We start from the raw sequence: 16119 nt of genomic DNA, 5'->3' as shown, positions 1-16119 counted from the left end.
CATTTAATTGGTGGTGAGTCATCTTTTTGATGGGCTGTAGTATGTGGCAAAGTGTACCGCCAACTGAACAACGAGGAACACCACAGATAGTTACCCACAGATCCGACCAAAGAACACACCCGTCAACTCAACACTCTGATCAAAACCTTTGATCCGAACCTTCAAAACACCCTCCGTGCTCTCATCCCACGTACTCCACGCGTTGGAGATCTCTACTGCCTCCCAAACATACACAAGGCAAACACACCCGGCCGTCCCATCGTTTCAGGAAATGGAACCCTGTGCGAGAACCTCTCTGGCTATGTCGAGGGCATCTTGAAACCCATTGTACAAAGAACCCCCAGCTTTTGTCGCGACACATGGAGCAGTTGAACCAGGAGCACTCCTTGTCACAATGATGTCTCGGCACTCTACACCAGCATCCCCCACGATGATGGCATTGCTGCAACGGCCTCAGTACTCAATGCCGTCAACTGCCAGTTTCCAGATGCAATTTTACAACTCATCCGCTTCATCCTGGACCACAATATCTTCACCTTCAACAACCAGTTCTTCATCCAGTCACACGGAACAGCCATGGGGACCAAATTCGCACCTCAATATGCCAACATCTTCATGCACAGGTTCGAACAAGACTTCTTCACTGCACAGGACCTTCAACCGATGCTATACACTAGATACATCGATGACATTTTCTTCCTTTGGAGTCATGGTGAGCAATCACTGAAACAACTATATGATGACATCAACAAGTTCCATCCCACCATCAGACTCACCATGGACTACTCTCCGGAATCGGTTGCATTCTTGGACACACGCATCTCCATTAAGGACGGTCACCTCAGCACCTCACTGTACCGCAAGCCCACGGATAACCTCATGATGCTCCACTTCTCCAGTTTCCACCCTAAACACGTAAAAGAAGCCATCCCCTACGGACAAGCCCTCCGAATACACAGGATCTGCTCGGATGAGGAGGATCGCAACAGACTCCTCCAGACGCTGAAAGATGCCCTCATAAGAACAGGATATGGCGCTCGACGCATCGATCAACAGTTCCGACGCGCCACAGCGAAAAACCGCACCGACCTCCTCAGAAGACAAACACGGGACACGGTGGACAGAGTACCCTTCGTCGTCCAGTACTTCCCCGGAGCAGAGAAGCTACGGCATCTCCTCCGGAGCCTTCAACATGTCATTGATGAAGACGAACATCTCGCCAAGGCCATCCCCACACCCCCACTTCTTGCCTTCAAACAACCACGCAACCTCAAACAGACCATTGTCCGCAGCAAACTACCCAGCCTTCAGGAGAACAGTGACCACGACACCACGCAACCCTGCCACAGCAACCTCTGCAAGACGTGCCGGACCATCGACACGGATGCCATCATCTCACGTGAGAACACCATCTAACAGGTACACGGTACCTACTCTTGCAACTCTGCCAATGTTGTCTACCTGATACGCTGCAGGAAAGGATGTCCCGAGGCGTGGTACATTGGGGAAACCATGCAGACGCTACGACAACGGATGAATGAACACCGCTCGACAATCACCAGGCAAGACTGTTCTCTTCCTGTGGGGGAGCACTTCAGCAGTCACGGGCATTCAGCCTTGGATCTTCAGGTAAGCGTTCTCCAAGGCGGCCTTCACGACACACGACAGCGCAGAGTTGCTGAGCAGAAACTGATAGCCAAGTTCCGCACACATGAGGACGGCCTAAACCGGGATGTTGGATTTATGTCACATTATCAGTAACCCCCACAGCTTGCCCCTGGTCTTGCAGAATCTCACTAGCTGTTCTGTCTGGAGACAATACACATCTCTTTAACCTGTGTTGAATGCTCCCTCCACCCACATTGTCTGTACCTTTAAGACCTGGCTCGAGATTTGCATTCTAATTAGTATTCTGTAACTTGATTTCTGTGTCTGTGCACTGTTTGAGAGCACAAACTGTTTGAGGGCGGCATGGTAGCACAGTGGTTAGCACTGCTGCTTCACAGCTCCAGGGACCTGGGTTTGATTCCTGGCTTGGGTCACTGTCTGTGTGGAGTTTGCACATTCTCCTCGTGTCTGCGTGGGTTTCCTCCGGGTGCTCCGGTTTCCTCCCACCGTCCAAAGATGTGCAGGTTAGGTTGATTGGCCATGCTAAAATTGCCCCTTCGAGTCCTGAGATGTCTAGGTTAGAGGGATTAGTGGGTGGGATATGGGGATAGGGCCTGGGTGGGATTGTGGTCGGTGCAGACTCGACTGCACCGACCACAATCGGTGGTCGAAGGGCCTCTTTCTGCACTGTAGGGTATCTATCATCATCATCATCATCATCACATTTCCACTCCATCTGACGAAGGAGCAGTGCTCCGAAAGCTTATGGTATTTGCTACCAAATAAATCTGTTGGACTTTAACCTGGTGTTGTGAGACTTCTTACTGCAAAGATACTCCCACAGTATTGTTAGTTGCTAAGTTACAGGATTTTAACCCAGCCACGATGAAGGAATTACTATCTACTTCTTAGAATGGTGTGTGACTTGAAGGGCACTTGGAGGTTCCCATGTGCTAGCCTCTGTTGTCATTCTAAGGGTGGAGGTGGTGAGTTTGAGAGGTGCTATTGAAGAAATCTTGCTGAGTTGTTGCAGTGCATCATGTGGATGATGCACACTGCAAACGCTGTGATGGACGTGAAGGGAATTACTGTTTAAGGTGGTGGATGGGTGCTAAATGCCAGGCGGAAAATGTTCTGGATGGATTGAAACTTTGTGATTGTTGTTGGAGCTGCACTCATTAAGTAAGTGGAGAGAACTCCATCACACTCCTGAATTATGCCTTGTAGATGGTGGAAAGACTTTGGGGAATGAGGAGGTAAGCTATTCAGCACAGAATTCCTAGGGTCTGAACTACATTTTTACGTGGCCTGTCTAGATTGGTTTCTGGTCAATGATGACCACTTACCACCGACACCCCCCATCTCCCCTCTTCCCCAGGAGGTTGATTATGGAGGATTAGAAAATGGTAATGCTAAAGGAAATGGTTAGGCACAATCTTGTTGAAGATAGTCATTGCCTGGCATGTCTTCAGTGAGAATGTTATTTGCCACTTATTAACCTAAACCTAGATTTTGTCCAGGTCTTGCTCTATCCAGACATAGACCACTTAATTATGTGTGTAAAGGACAGGGAGAGGATTTACTCATATTTGGAAAAATATGGACTTAATAGTGATAGGCAGCATAGCTTGGCGGGGGAGATCGTATCTCACAAACTTGATTGAGTTTTTTGAGGAAGTGACAAAGGCGATTGATGAGGGCAGGACGATGAATGGACTTGGACTTTAGCAAGAGTTTTGACAAAGTCTCTCATGGCAGGCTGATGGTGAAGTCACATGGGATCCGTGGTGAGCTGGTAAGATGGTTACAGTACTGGCTTGGTCATAGAAGACAGAGAGTTGTGGTGGAAAGATGACTTTCTGACTGGAGATCTATGACCATTGGTGTTCTGCAGGAATCAGTGCTGACCTGTTGTTTGTAATATATATAAATAATTTGGAGGAGAATTGGATAGTCTGATTAGTAAGTTCGTGGATGACACAAAGATTGGGGGAGTTGTGGATAGCGAGGAGGATTGCCAGAGGATACAGCAGGATATAGATAGGCTGGAGACTTGGGCGGAGAAATGGCAGATGGAATAATCCAGATAAATGCAAGATGATGCATTTTGGAAGGTCTAATGCAGGAGGGAAGTATACAGTAAATAACAGAACCTGAGTAGCATTAATATACCGAGGGATCTAGGCGTACAGATGCACAGTTCCCTGAAAGTGGCAACACAAGTGGGTAAGGTGGTCAAGAGGCACATGGCATGCTTGCCTTCATTGGTCAGAGCATAGAGTATAAAAATTGGCAAGTCATGTTGCAGCCGTATACAACTTTAGTTAGGCAACATTTGGAATACTGTGTACAGTTCTGAACACCACACCACTAGAGAATGTGGAGGCTTTGGAGAGGGCACAGAAAAGTTTTACCAGAATGTTACCTGGTTTGGAGAGTATTAGCTATGAGGAGAGATTGGACAAACTTGGTTTGTTTTTACTTCAATGTCGGAGTGATCTGATAGAAGTTTACAAAATTCTGAAAGACATGGATAGAATGGATAGTCAGAGTCTTTTTCCCAGGGTAGAAATGTCAATTACTAGGGGACATAGGTTTAAGGTAAGGTGGGGGGAGGGGAGTTTAAAGGAGATGTGAGGGGCAAATGTTTCACACAGGTCACAAGTGCTTGGAATGTGCTGCCAGAGAAGCTGCTGGAGCAAATAAAATGGCAATATTTAAGAGACATCTTGACAGATACATGAATAGGCAGGGAACAGAGGGATATGGACCATGCAAAGGTCTTTAGTAATGAAAGGCACATGTGTTGGTGCAGGCTTGGTAGGCTGAAGGGCCTGTTCCTGTGCTGTACTGTTCTTTTGTTTGCGCTGATGTCTCAGCATTAAAGATGGGGGTGTCATGGATCCTCATCTTCACTTTAGTTGTTTAATTGCCCACTGTGACTGAATGTGGCAGAATGTGGTCTGATCCATTGGTTGTAGGATCACTAAGCTCTCTCTATACCATGGTGCTTGCAAGCATGTGGCCCTGTGTTGCAACTTCACCAGGCTGGCACTGGTGTTTAGGTATGCCTGATGCTTCTGGTAGCATGTTTCCCTACAGTCCCCAATGAACGTGGCTTAATGGGGGCAGTTGGGCTCCATTTTTTTAAAGTTAACTCACTGTGTCTTTTCTAGTTACGTTGACATCTTGATGAACCAAAGTTAAAATTGGAGTTCAAAAGAATAGCTTTTCTCCTACAAAGAAAAACTTGCACAAAGTATGTGGGGAAGTAAAAGTAACTAGATAGCAGTCCTCATTCAAACTAGCCATACAGTACCGGCAGGAAGTACTTGCGGTCTCCGTAAGCGGGCATTTATTAGTGTATTGACCATATTGTAACATTCGGATATTGCCAGCGCAATCTGGTTGTGCAAGGGCCAACCGTCATGTTGCAAGTATCTTATTTCGAAATCCAAGCGAGGCAGCTCGATGGATTTTGTTTGTGCCTTTAAGGATTGCTGCCTGCCTTTTTTGTTTTGACCTTTACTGGAATTATAGACCCCCCGCGGATCCTTGGCTCAGCGATGGAGGGAGAACGTGTACACGAATGAGGGTTTGGGGAAAGATGTAATGATGTAAAGGACATCTCGCAGCTCCTCTGGCACGCTGGTTCCGAGTGAAAGAAAGAGAGAGAGAGAGAGAGAGGAGAAGCCGTGGTGCCCGGGATTGGAGTGTATTTTTAGATTTGGCTCATGTCGCCGCGTCCAGCCCGCAGTTGGGCTTTGCTGCCGCTTTGGGTGTAGCTTGGCTTTTGTGAGGAGGTGAGTGTTGAGGATGGGGGAAGAATCCGCAGCCAGACTGGAACGCCGTGTCATTTCTGACAATGTCTCCACAATCTAAATTGGAACGTGGTGTCAGCCCGCATTGTCTCAGAGGCAGGCCTGTGTCTGCTTCCGCTGCTGCATCCATCCCCCCTGCTTCTCTTCAACTTGCCCAATGCTTTTTATTTCCCTTCCCATCCCCCTGCCCAATCTCTAAACAGAAACAGACGCGTGCATTTAATGTGGCAACTTGTTGTGGCAAATTGCTGTCGTATTATTGTTTCTTCAGATATAAACTAACACCACAGACTGCCTTTAAAGCACCGGTACAGACTGATGCAACCCTCTTTCTTCCTGACTCGAGCGAGCGTGCATTCTCTCGCATGTCGCAATGCTTGGCATGGGCGAGTAAATGAGACTAGACCGGTTGAAATGGTTCTGTGTTGTCTTATTTACGCCGGCTCCAGATATAAGGCTAATTTGATGCGCGCGTGCGCGATTGGTTCAAACCACCTCTTAAGTTCCGTGATCTGAAGCCAGAACCAGGAACTGCCAAGAAAACCCACGGGTCTATATAAGTTTGCGCCCAGAAGTAGCAGGTTTTCAGATTACAACGTGTGCTGGTGGCTGGCTGGCGGGCGGGCTGAGAGGGGCAGAGAGATTCGAGTACTGAAAGGTACAGCTGGCTTCATTGTTCCGAATTTTCAGTTTGATTTTTGGAGGGATTGCTTTGGCCACTTCTTTTGGCCAGCTTTTGATGTCATTGTAATTTTGTCGTTGAAGGCGAACACGCTGGTGTATTTAGACTTTCCACGTGTGCTTGAAGTTCTGTGATTTGTTTTTTATTCTGTCATAATTTGAGTAACACAGTCTATGTATTTTGAATTTAAGCCGTGATCAAGCTCCCCTTGGTCCAATATTTTTGTCTTGGCCAACATCACAAAAACATACTGATGTTGCACAAAACTGTTCCTGGTTCTTTGCTGGACCTGTTGGGCACATATGTCTAATAGTACCTATGTGAGGCTTGTATCTATAATTTAATATTTCTACAGAATTGAAAATAATTGAAGCCATAATATGAAATGAACAAATAGGAGCATTAATTGTGTGTGTGCCATTGCTTGCTTCCTTTCTGTAGGAACATAATGAAGAGGGCTTAACTGACTTATTTAAAAAAAAACTTGTTCTTGGGGTGAGGATGATGCTGCCAGTCCACACCTTTATTTGGACAGTGATTGTTGGTTATTCTTTCAGAGTCCTGCAGTCCTTGTGGTGATTGTTCCTTTCCTGCACCCTAATGGTGCACAAGGCAGACTTTCATCTGCTTGAGCTGCTCTTTCCTGGAACAGGTTGCTAGCCTGCTGCAGAGGCTTATAGCTTGAGGGGCACTCCACATCAAGCATCAGGCACCCTTTGCTGTTGACAGGGATTTTACATGTGATACTCAATCTGTTTGGCCTGTTGTGTTATGAATGCACCTTCCTTGGCCATCAAGTCCTGGGGTGAAACTGGAAGTCATGATGTGGAGATGCCGGCGTTGGACTGGGGTAAACACAGTAAGAAGTCTAACAACACTAGGTTAAAGTCCAACAGGTTTATTTGGTAGCAAAAGCCAAGCTAGTGGCTTTTGCTACCAAATAAACCTGTTGGACTTTAACCTGATGTTGTTAGACTTCTTACTGTGAAACTGGAACCCAGAGCTCTTGGCTCAGAGGTAGTGACACTACCCCCTCCACCACAAGACCACTTCCCTTGTGGCGAGGGTACTCCCCAAATGGTATTGAGTTGTAAGGACCCTGACCCAGCAAGGATGACACCATTGTTACTATATTTTCACTTTGGGATGGTGTGTGACTTGGAGGTGATATTGCAGTTGACGGTAATTTTATGGGGGCAATCTTACTAAAAAAAATTCTAAATGCCGACTGAGCATGAAAATGGGAGAGAATCGTGCCTGTTTTTTTCAGCAAGCTTTCAGACACAATCTTATGCTGATTAGTGCATCGAAACTTATAAAATTCGAACAGTTAGGGTAGATTCAGAAAGAATGCTCCCAAAGGTGGGGGAGTCCAGAATTAGGGTTCATTGTTTGAGGATAAGGGGTAAACCTTTTAAAACTGTGATGAGGAGAAATTTCTTCACCCAGAGGGCGGTGAATGTGTGGAATTCACTACCACAGAATATAGTTGAGGCTAAAATGTTGCCTTGATTTCAAGAGGAAATTAGATATAGCTCTTGGGGCTCAAGGGATCAAGGGATGGGGGGGAGGAAGAAGGGATCAGGATATTGAATTCAATGATCAAAATGAATGGCGGAGCACGCTTGAAGGACCAAATGGCCTACTCCTGCTTCTAGTTTTTATGAGAGTCAGGTCCCAGAGTGGACCTTGGCACAATAGATTGTAAGGTTTGTTTCTTTGTTTAGAGACGTAGATGAGCAGTTACAGGACTGCCAATTAACTTTTAACAAAATAATAAAACATTACAGAAAAACAGATTATAAGAATTACACAAGTTACAAAATATATCATGTGTTTGCAGTAAATACACAGTCCATATAAACCAATGGGTGGAATGTGGTCAGGCACACCACACCCTGAAACCAAATGACAGATGCCAGATTTCTCATCAAATTTTTCCAGATACTGTAAGCTAACTGGGCTCACTAGAACTCTGCTTTCACACAAAGGTTTCCAACCCCCACTCTTGAAAAACACACTTTAAAATCTTCTCCCACAAAAGGCTTTCTCTTGGATGCCTCCACCAAGGGTCCACATGCAGGGATTCAACCACTTCTGGGATTCCTATTTTCATTCCCCGGTTAGTGGAACTTTATTTTCTTTAGCTTCTGGGATTTGCTTTCGGCATCTCTGTATTGTCTTGTCTGTATTGAAACCTTTGTGGAAAGCTTCTTGTTTTTCAGTTACCTGGTTCCAGACTGAACTCAAATGCTTCTGCTTTTCAGTGTAGGTCTCTGGTTGCTAAACAACAGCTATTTTTAAAATAAAGCATGTTATTGCTTTTACGTCGATTGCAATTTATCTCAGTTACAATGCAGGCAACGTTTAAAGTGAAACTTAACTATAGACTTGTAGGCACTTGTGTTTAATTTGAAGCTAACTGAAATTTTAACTCCTTGTTAGCACACATACAGAAACACAAATTAAGGTTAAACTTAAGCCTCATTTCTAATACACGCAATACAAATATATATTACTTAAACGATCTTCATTTCCAAATATTTGCCATTCAAATTAGTTTTATTTCTGACTTATGCTCTCAAGAAAAGAGCAATTTCCACATTTTAAAGCCAACCTAACTATGGTGATGCCAGATTCACCCAATGTCACTTTGTGACTGCTCAATATCACTTCATGACTGTCCTTCCAATAGTGGTGCCTTTAAAGTTTATTTATTAGTGTCACAAGTAGGCTTACATTAACATTGCAATGAAGTTACTGTGAAAATCCCCTAGTCGCCACATTCTGGCGACCTGTTCGGGTACACTGAGGGAGAATTTAGCATGGCCAATGCACCTAACTAGCACGTCTTTCAGACTATGGAAGGAAATCGGAGCACCCAGAGGGAACCCACGCAGACACGGGGAGAATGTGCAGACTCCACACAGACAGTCACCCAATTGAACCCGTATCCCTGGTGCTGTGAAGCACCAGTGCTAACCACTGTATGGAACTGCATTTATCACAATGGGATCTGCATTTTGAATAAAACTTTGGACAGAGTAACTGCTGTCACTTTTTATTTACACGGTTTATAAGGACTGTTGAATGGGAATTCAAGTATTTTTCTGGCTCTGTTATTAAAGTGCGTAATTGGGCAGAGGATAGTGAGCATTATTCTCCCTATGGGATGGTGACACAGGTCAAAGTGAACAGTTCCTTTGCATTAACGCCTTTCAGCTTTCTGAATACACAGAACAAAGGAATAATTGTTCTCTGGTATACCTTGACTGAGAAACGGGGCTCATAGTTCTTGATTTTTAGAATACATGGTTCATCTATGAGAACAGGAAAATGTCCTCATTATCTGAATGAGGTCAGATTCCATGCCTTTTAGAGACACTAAATAGAAGGAAATCCTCACTTTCTCTGAGAATTCTATGAAGGATTGACAACAGGCCCATAACCAAATATAACCTAACCTAAGTTATCCTATTTATTAAAGGGAGCGAATCAGGTACTGATTGTTCTGATGAATGGAGGATAAAATCCATGTTAAAACCAAGGAAAAATAAAGAGAGCTGGGATTTCTAAATACTTCATAACTTCCTCAGGATGTCTCAAACTGCTTTATAGCCGACAAATTACTTTTGAAGTGCAGTCCCAGTTATGTTGGCGAATGTAGAAAGCCCACCAATGAAAAAAAATAGATGAATGCAGAAAAAACTTTTTTTTGTATGGTTCTGTTGGTTAACATGGTAAGAAGTCTCACAACACCAGGTTAAAGTCCAACAGATTTATTTGGTAGCAAATACCATAAGCTTTCGGAGCACTGCTCCTTCGTCAGATGGAGTGGAAATGTGCTCTCAAAAAGTGCAAACAGACAAAATCAAGTTGCAGAATACTGATTAGAATGCGAATCCTACAGCCAGCCAGGTCTTAAAAGTACAGACAATGTGGGTGGAGGGAACATTAAACACAGGTTAAAGAAATGTGTATTGTCTCCAGACAGAACAGCTAGTGAGATTCTACAAGCCCAGGAGGCAAGCTGTGGGGGTTACTGATGATGTGACATAAATCCAACATCCCGGTTTAGGCCGTCCTCATGTGTGCGGAACTTGGCTATCAGTTTCTGCTCAGCAACTCTGCGCTGTCGTGTGTCGTAAAGGCAGCCTTGGAGAACGCTTACCTGAAGATCCAAGGCTGAATGCCCGTGACTGCTGAAGTGCTCCCCCACAGGAAGAGAACAGTCTTGCCTGGTGATTGTCGAGCGGTGTTCATTCATCCGTTGTCGTAGTGTCTGCATGGTTTCCCCAATGTACCGTGCCTCGGGACATCCTTTCCTGCAGCGTATCAGGTAGACAATGTTGGCCGAGTTGCAAGAGTAGGTACCGTGTACCTGTTAGATGGTGTTCTCACGTGAGATGATGGCATCCGTGTTGATGATTCGGCACGTCTTGCAGAGGTTGCTGTGGCAGGGTTGTGTGGTGTCGTGGTCACTGTTCTCCTGAAGGCTGGGTAGTTTGCTGCGGACAATGGTCTGTTTGAGGTTGTGTGGTTGTTTGAAGGCAAGAAGTGGGGGTGTGGGGATGGCCTTGGCGAGATGTTCGTCTTCATCAATGACATGTTGAAGGCTCCGGAGGAGATGCCGTAGCTTCTCCGCTCAGGGGAAGTACTGGACGATGAAGGGTACTCTGTCCACCGTGTCCCGTGTTTGTCTTCTGAGGAGGTCGGTGCAGTTTTTCGCTGTGGCACGTCGGAACTGTTGATCGATGAGTCGAGCGCCATATCCTGTTCTTATGAGGGCATCTTTCAGCGTCTGTTGGTTAAGTCAGGATCACTCTTGCACAATGGTTAGCACTGCTGCCTCACAGCACCATGGACCCGGGTTCGATTCCTGGCTTGGGTCTGTGCGGAGTCTGCATGTTCTCCCCGTTTCTGCGTGGGTTTCCTCCAAGTGCTCCGGTTTCCTCCCACAGTCTGAAAAGACGTGTTAGTTAGATACATTGGCCATGCTAAATTCTTCCTCAGTGCATCCGAACACGTGCCGGAGTGTGGTGACCAGGAGATTTTCACAGTAATTTCATTGCAGTGTTAATGTAAGCCTACTTGTGACACTAATAAACTCTTCGGGGGAGAGTTTTCCCATACAAAGGTCCGTTGACCTCGGGTGGGATTTTCCGGTTTTGGGGTGGGCGCAGCCGGAAAACCCCGCCCTTCATCTCAAAATAGTGCATGTGATCTGTTTCCAAGGTTTGTGATCTATCTAATGAACAAAGCTTCAAATCTAACTGGATCCTTCAATGTGCAAAGTCTTTGGGTAGATAATGGAATAGGAAAGCTATTTGGCCCCTCCAGAGAAGAATAAGGTTGCCCACATTTGAGTGACGTCTTGAGGTGCTTTTCAATTTCAGAGCTTCTGTATTCACCATCATAACTGGAAATCCATTCAGGTGACCTGAAGTCTTCTGAGAGAATGTTTCCTCCTCGTCCTGAATTAGGATTTCTCTAGTCTGGAGCTATGCTCCTTATCTTATTAATTCAGAATTGAGTTCTAAATATTCCTTTTTTTAAAAATTGGGTTCTGAAGAAATACATTCAAAGTTTATGAGACTTTTGTAAGTGCACATTTACACATTCCTTCAATAAAATCTTTATGTAATGAAGAATGCATGCAGGCAAATCTTTGATGAAACCAGTGCACATTTAGATGTAGGTTTGAACACGTTTTGTGCGTACATTCCTTACATAGTTTATGGTGGCACTGTGTGTTGATGACGCAATGATTGCAGGAAAAATGTTATTATTGCAGTCTGCCTGCATTGGGAGAAATGAAAGTCAGGGAGCAGAGAAACTTCTTTGGTCCAGGTTTTTGTGGAATATTCATATGTAGAATATTCATTGTGGCACAAAAGGAGGCCAATTTGCCCATCAGTTCATGCTGGCTCTCTGTAGAGCAATCCAATTCTACATACTGGTGATTCCATTGCTTAGAGTTGTAGCCCTTCTGGCCAATGGGCAGTTTGCTGTGCTGAATAGGTAGTTCTTTTCAATGGATCCCCAAGGATTGTTCCCAGAATGTGTGGTAATTACCTAGTACCAGACGGAAACCAAAAGCCCCTTATTCTGACAGTCAAACAACTGGCATGTTCCAGCCAGGTTTGTTGTTTGTAGAGCTGCATGTAACAACTACTTGTATTTATATAGAACCTTTAACAAAATACATAGTAAGTGTGCATCACAGGAGCATCATAAAACAAAATTAAACACCAAGCCACATAATGAGATGTTAGGGCAGGTGGCCAAAAGCTTGGTCCAAGAGGTAGTTTTAAATAAAGCTTAAAGGAAGAAAGAGAGCAAGAGAGGCAGAAGGTTTTCCAGAGCTATAACATAGGCACTGAAGAGATGGCCACCAATGGTGGAGTAATTAAATCCAGAATCCTCAAGAGGCCAGAAATAGGTGAGTGCAGATATTACAGGGATTCACGGGCCTGAAAGAGATCACAAAGAGAGCGGGGGTGAGGTCATGGAGAAATTTGAAAACAATATTGAGAATTTTAAAATTGAGGTGTTTGGGGCCAGTGCAGGTAAGCAAGCACAGGGGTGATAGGTGGACAACAGCAAGTAAAAAAGAGTGTAGCAGAGCACTTATGACCTCAAGTTTACAGAAGCTAGAATGAGGAAGGCTAATGAGGAGTGCATTGAAATAGTCATTTCTGGAGGCAATGAAGGTGTGAACGAGGAATTCCGAAGGAGATGAACAAAGGCAGGGGTGATGTTACAGAGGTAGAAATACATCCAACCAATCACTAAGATTGGAAGCTCATCTCGGCGTCAACAAAGGTTGCACACAGTCTGTTTCAGCCTCTGACTACTGTCAGGGAGAAGGAAAGTGCTGGTAGCTGGGGAATGGAGTTTGGAGCGGCACCAAAGACAATGGGCAGAATTCTGCCACTTTGAGACCAAGTGTGGTGACAGGCGGCTCCAGCAGCACCTGTCCCACCAACCAGAATAGTGGGAACCCAGTGCAGACAAGTGTATGGAACTCGACGAGGTGGCCGAGTGGTTAAGGCGATAGACTGCTAATCCATTGTACTCTGCACGTGTGGGTTCGAACCCCATCCTCGTCAATAGTGCATTTGCTCTGCCTCCTTATTGGGCGGCACGGTAGCACAGTAGTTGGCACTGCTGCTTCACAGCTCCAGGGACCTGGATCTGATTCCTGGCTTGGGTCACTGCCTGTGTGGAGTTTGCACATTCTCCTCGTGTGGGAGTGGGTTTCCTCCGGGTGCTCCCGTTTCCTCCCACAGTCCAAAGATGTGCGGGTTAGGTTGATTGGCCACGCTAAAAAATTGCCTCTTAATGACCTGAGATGCGTAGGTTAGAGGGATTAGCGGGTAAATATGTAGGGATAGCGAATGTGGTCCCGTTGTTTAAGAAGGGTAGCAGGGATAACCCAGGAAATTATAGGCCGGTGAGCTTGACGTCCGTGGTAGGGAAGTTGTTGGAGAGGATTCTTAGAGACAGGATGTATGTGCATTTAGAACGGAACAATCTCATTAGTGACAGACAGCATGGTTTTGTAAGAGGGAGGTCGTGCCTTACAAATTTGGTGGAGTTTTTTGAGGAAGTGACAAAAACGGTTGATGAAGGAAGGGCCGTGGATGTCGTCTATATGGATTTCAGTAAGGCATTTGACAAAGTCCCACATGGCAGGTTGGTTAAGAAGGTTAAGGCTCATGGGATACAAGGAGAAGTGGCTAGATGGGTGGAGAACTGGCTTGGCCATAAGAGACAGAGGGTAGTGGTCGAAGGGTCTTTTTCCGGCTGGAGGTCTGTGACCAGTGGTGTTCCACAGGGCTCTGTACTGGGACCTCTGCTATTTGTGATATATATAAATGATTTGGAAGAAGGTATAACTGGTGTAATCAGCAAGTTTGCGGATGACACGAAGATGGCTGGACTTGCGGATAGCGAAGAGCATTGTCGGGCAATACAGCAGGATATAGATAGGCTGGAAAATTGGGCGGAGAGGTGGCAGATGGAGTTTAATCCGGATAAATGCGAAGTGATGCATTTTGGAAGAAATAATGTAGGGAGGAGTTATACAATAAATGGCAGAGTCATCAGGAGTATAGAAACACAGAGGGACCTAGGTGTGCAAGTCCACAAATCCTTGAAGGTGGCAACACAGGTGGAGAAGGTGGTGAAGAAGGCATATGGTATGCTTGCCTTTATAGGACGGGGTATAGAGTATAAAAGCTGGAGTCTGATGATGCAGCTGTATAGAACGCTGGTTAGGCCACATTTGGAGTACTGCGTCCAGTTCTGGTCGCCGCACTACCAGAAGGACGTGGAGGCGTTAGAGAGAGTGCAGAGAAGGTTTACCAGGATGTTGCCTGGTATGGAGGATCTTAGCTATGAGGAGAGATTGGGTAAACTGGGGTTGTTCTCCCTGTTAAGACGGAGAATGAGGGGAAATCTAATAGAGGTGTAGAAGATTATGAAGGGGATAGATAGGGTGAACGGTGGGAAGCTTTTTCCCAGATCAGAAGTGACGTTCACGAGGGGTCACGGGCTCAAGGTGAGAGGGGCGAAGTATAACTCAGATATCAGAGGGATGTTTTTTACACAGAGGGTGGTGGGGGCCTGGAATGCGCTGCCAAGTAGGGTGGTGGAGGCAGGCACGCTGACATCGTTTAAGACTTACCTGGATAGTCACATGAGCAGCCTGGGAATGGAGGGATACAAACGATTGGTCTAGTTGGACCAAGGAGCGGCACAGGCTTGGAGGGCCGAAGGGCCTGTTTCCTGTGCTGTACTGTTCTTTGTTCTTTGGATACTGGGGCAGGGCCTGGGTGGGATTGTGGTCGGTGCAGACACGATGGGCCAAATGGCCTATTTCTGCACTGTAGGGTTTCTATGATTCTGTGATTCTAACTCCATTAATTATGCACGAGTGAGTTCTCCTCCAAGTCCCCTGGTGGGCCGGCAGCTAAATCGCCTGCCCACCCTCAGCCGACGGGTTCAAAAGCCCCAGCATCATATTTAAACACCAGTCCAGATGAGTGCTGTCCAACTCAGCTTGATGACAGGGAGAGGTTTTGGCTATAAACAAATTGAAAAGGTTGAGGAAGGGTAGCTTATCTTTGTCACAGTTAAATAGGATGGTCATTTGTAACGTTGAAAAGTGTCATTTTGGTACCATTGGAGAGGCGGAAACCTGAGTGGAGAGATTCAACCATGGAGTTCCAGGAAAAATAGGCATGAATTTGGAAGGCAGCAACAAGTTCAAGTGCTCTGGGAAGGAAAGGGATGTTGGATATGGAGTGGTAGTTTGCAAGGATGGACCATGGCATTTTAAGGCGATGGATGATGACAACAAATTTAAAGGAGAGAGGGACCAGTAGCTGAGGAAAGTTGTCTCTGAACAATATTAACTGAGGCAGAAAACATAATCTTGCACTGAGTAACATCACACTTCCAAGGTACAGGCCCATTGAGCACGGAACTGGGTTCTCTGGGATTGTAAGAGTGGTCATCTAGGTAATCTCCCAATCTGCTGACCAGAGTGGCCGGAGTATGAGCAAGAGGATGACACCCTCTGGAAGTTATTTGGTATGATGGGATATAATTTGTGATGTATCTATGGGTTCAGTGTGCATTATGTGTGGATTTTATATTGTTTTTTGTGCATTTGACTGAAAGTGTGGAACTTTAGATCTAACTCCACACATTTTGCTGTTCCTCCTCCCTTAATCATCAACGGGAGTTATTTTTCCAGGCATTCTTGAAGTTTCCAGCTCCATCACTGAATGAAGAATTGTACATGGCGGAGCTGCATCTGCAAGCTGTTTGGGGAGTGGCCCATGCTGAAATCTCTGAAGTATTTCAGGTTTCTCAGAGTTAATGTTTAATCTGGGGATGGTAGGTTTAATTACACTGGACAAGGATAATTTTGTTAGATGGCTAATGACTGTCCATAACCGACCCCAATGCAAAAGTTTGCATAATTTGTTTAACTTC

At 45.4% G+C, this 16119-nt stretch overlaps 1 protein-coding gene and 1 non-coding gene across 7 annotated transcripts in view; both read left to right on the top strand.

Moving 5' to 3' along the window:
• Nucleotides 1–2505: 2505 nt before the first annotated feature.
• Nucleotides 2506–16119, top strand: part of LOC144511305 (Y+L amino acid transporter 2-like) — a 106116-nt gene continuing 92502 nt past the window's right edge. For 3 of the 6 annotated variants that reach the window (XR_013500792.1, XR_013500791.1, XM_078241548.1), the window contains exon 1: nucleotides 5955–6087. The gene's annotated coding sequence lies outside the window, so the exon portion shown is untranslated. Of the gene's footprint in view, nucleotides 2525–5068; nucleotides 5412–5954; nucleotides 6088–16119 lie in introns of those variants that run through there. The other 3 variants (XM_078241575.1, XM_078241556.1, XM_078241565.1) reach the window with 3 other exon arrangements.
• Nucleotides 13142–13223, top strand: trnas-gcu (transfer RNA serine (anticodon GCU)). Its single transcript has one exon. It is a non-coding gene; the product is annotated as a tRNA-Ser (tRNA).

Source organism: Mustelus asterias, chromosome 2 (genome assembly GCF_964213995.1).
Source record: "Mustelus asterias chromosome 2, sMusAst1.hap1.1, whole genome shotgun sequence".
Taxonomy (NCBI): Eukaryota; Metazoa; Chordata; class Chondrichthyes; order Carcharhiniformes; family Triakidae; genus Mustelus; species Mustelus asterias.
The sequence above is the reverse complement of the archived record's forward strand: the minus strand, read 5'-3'. Positions and strand labels throughout refer to the sequence as shown.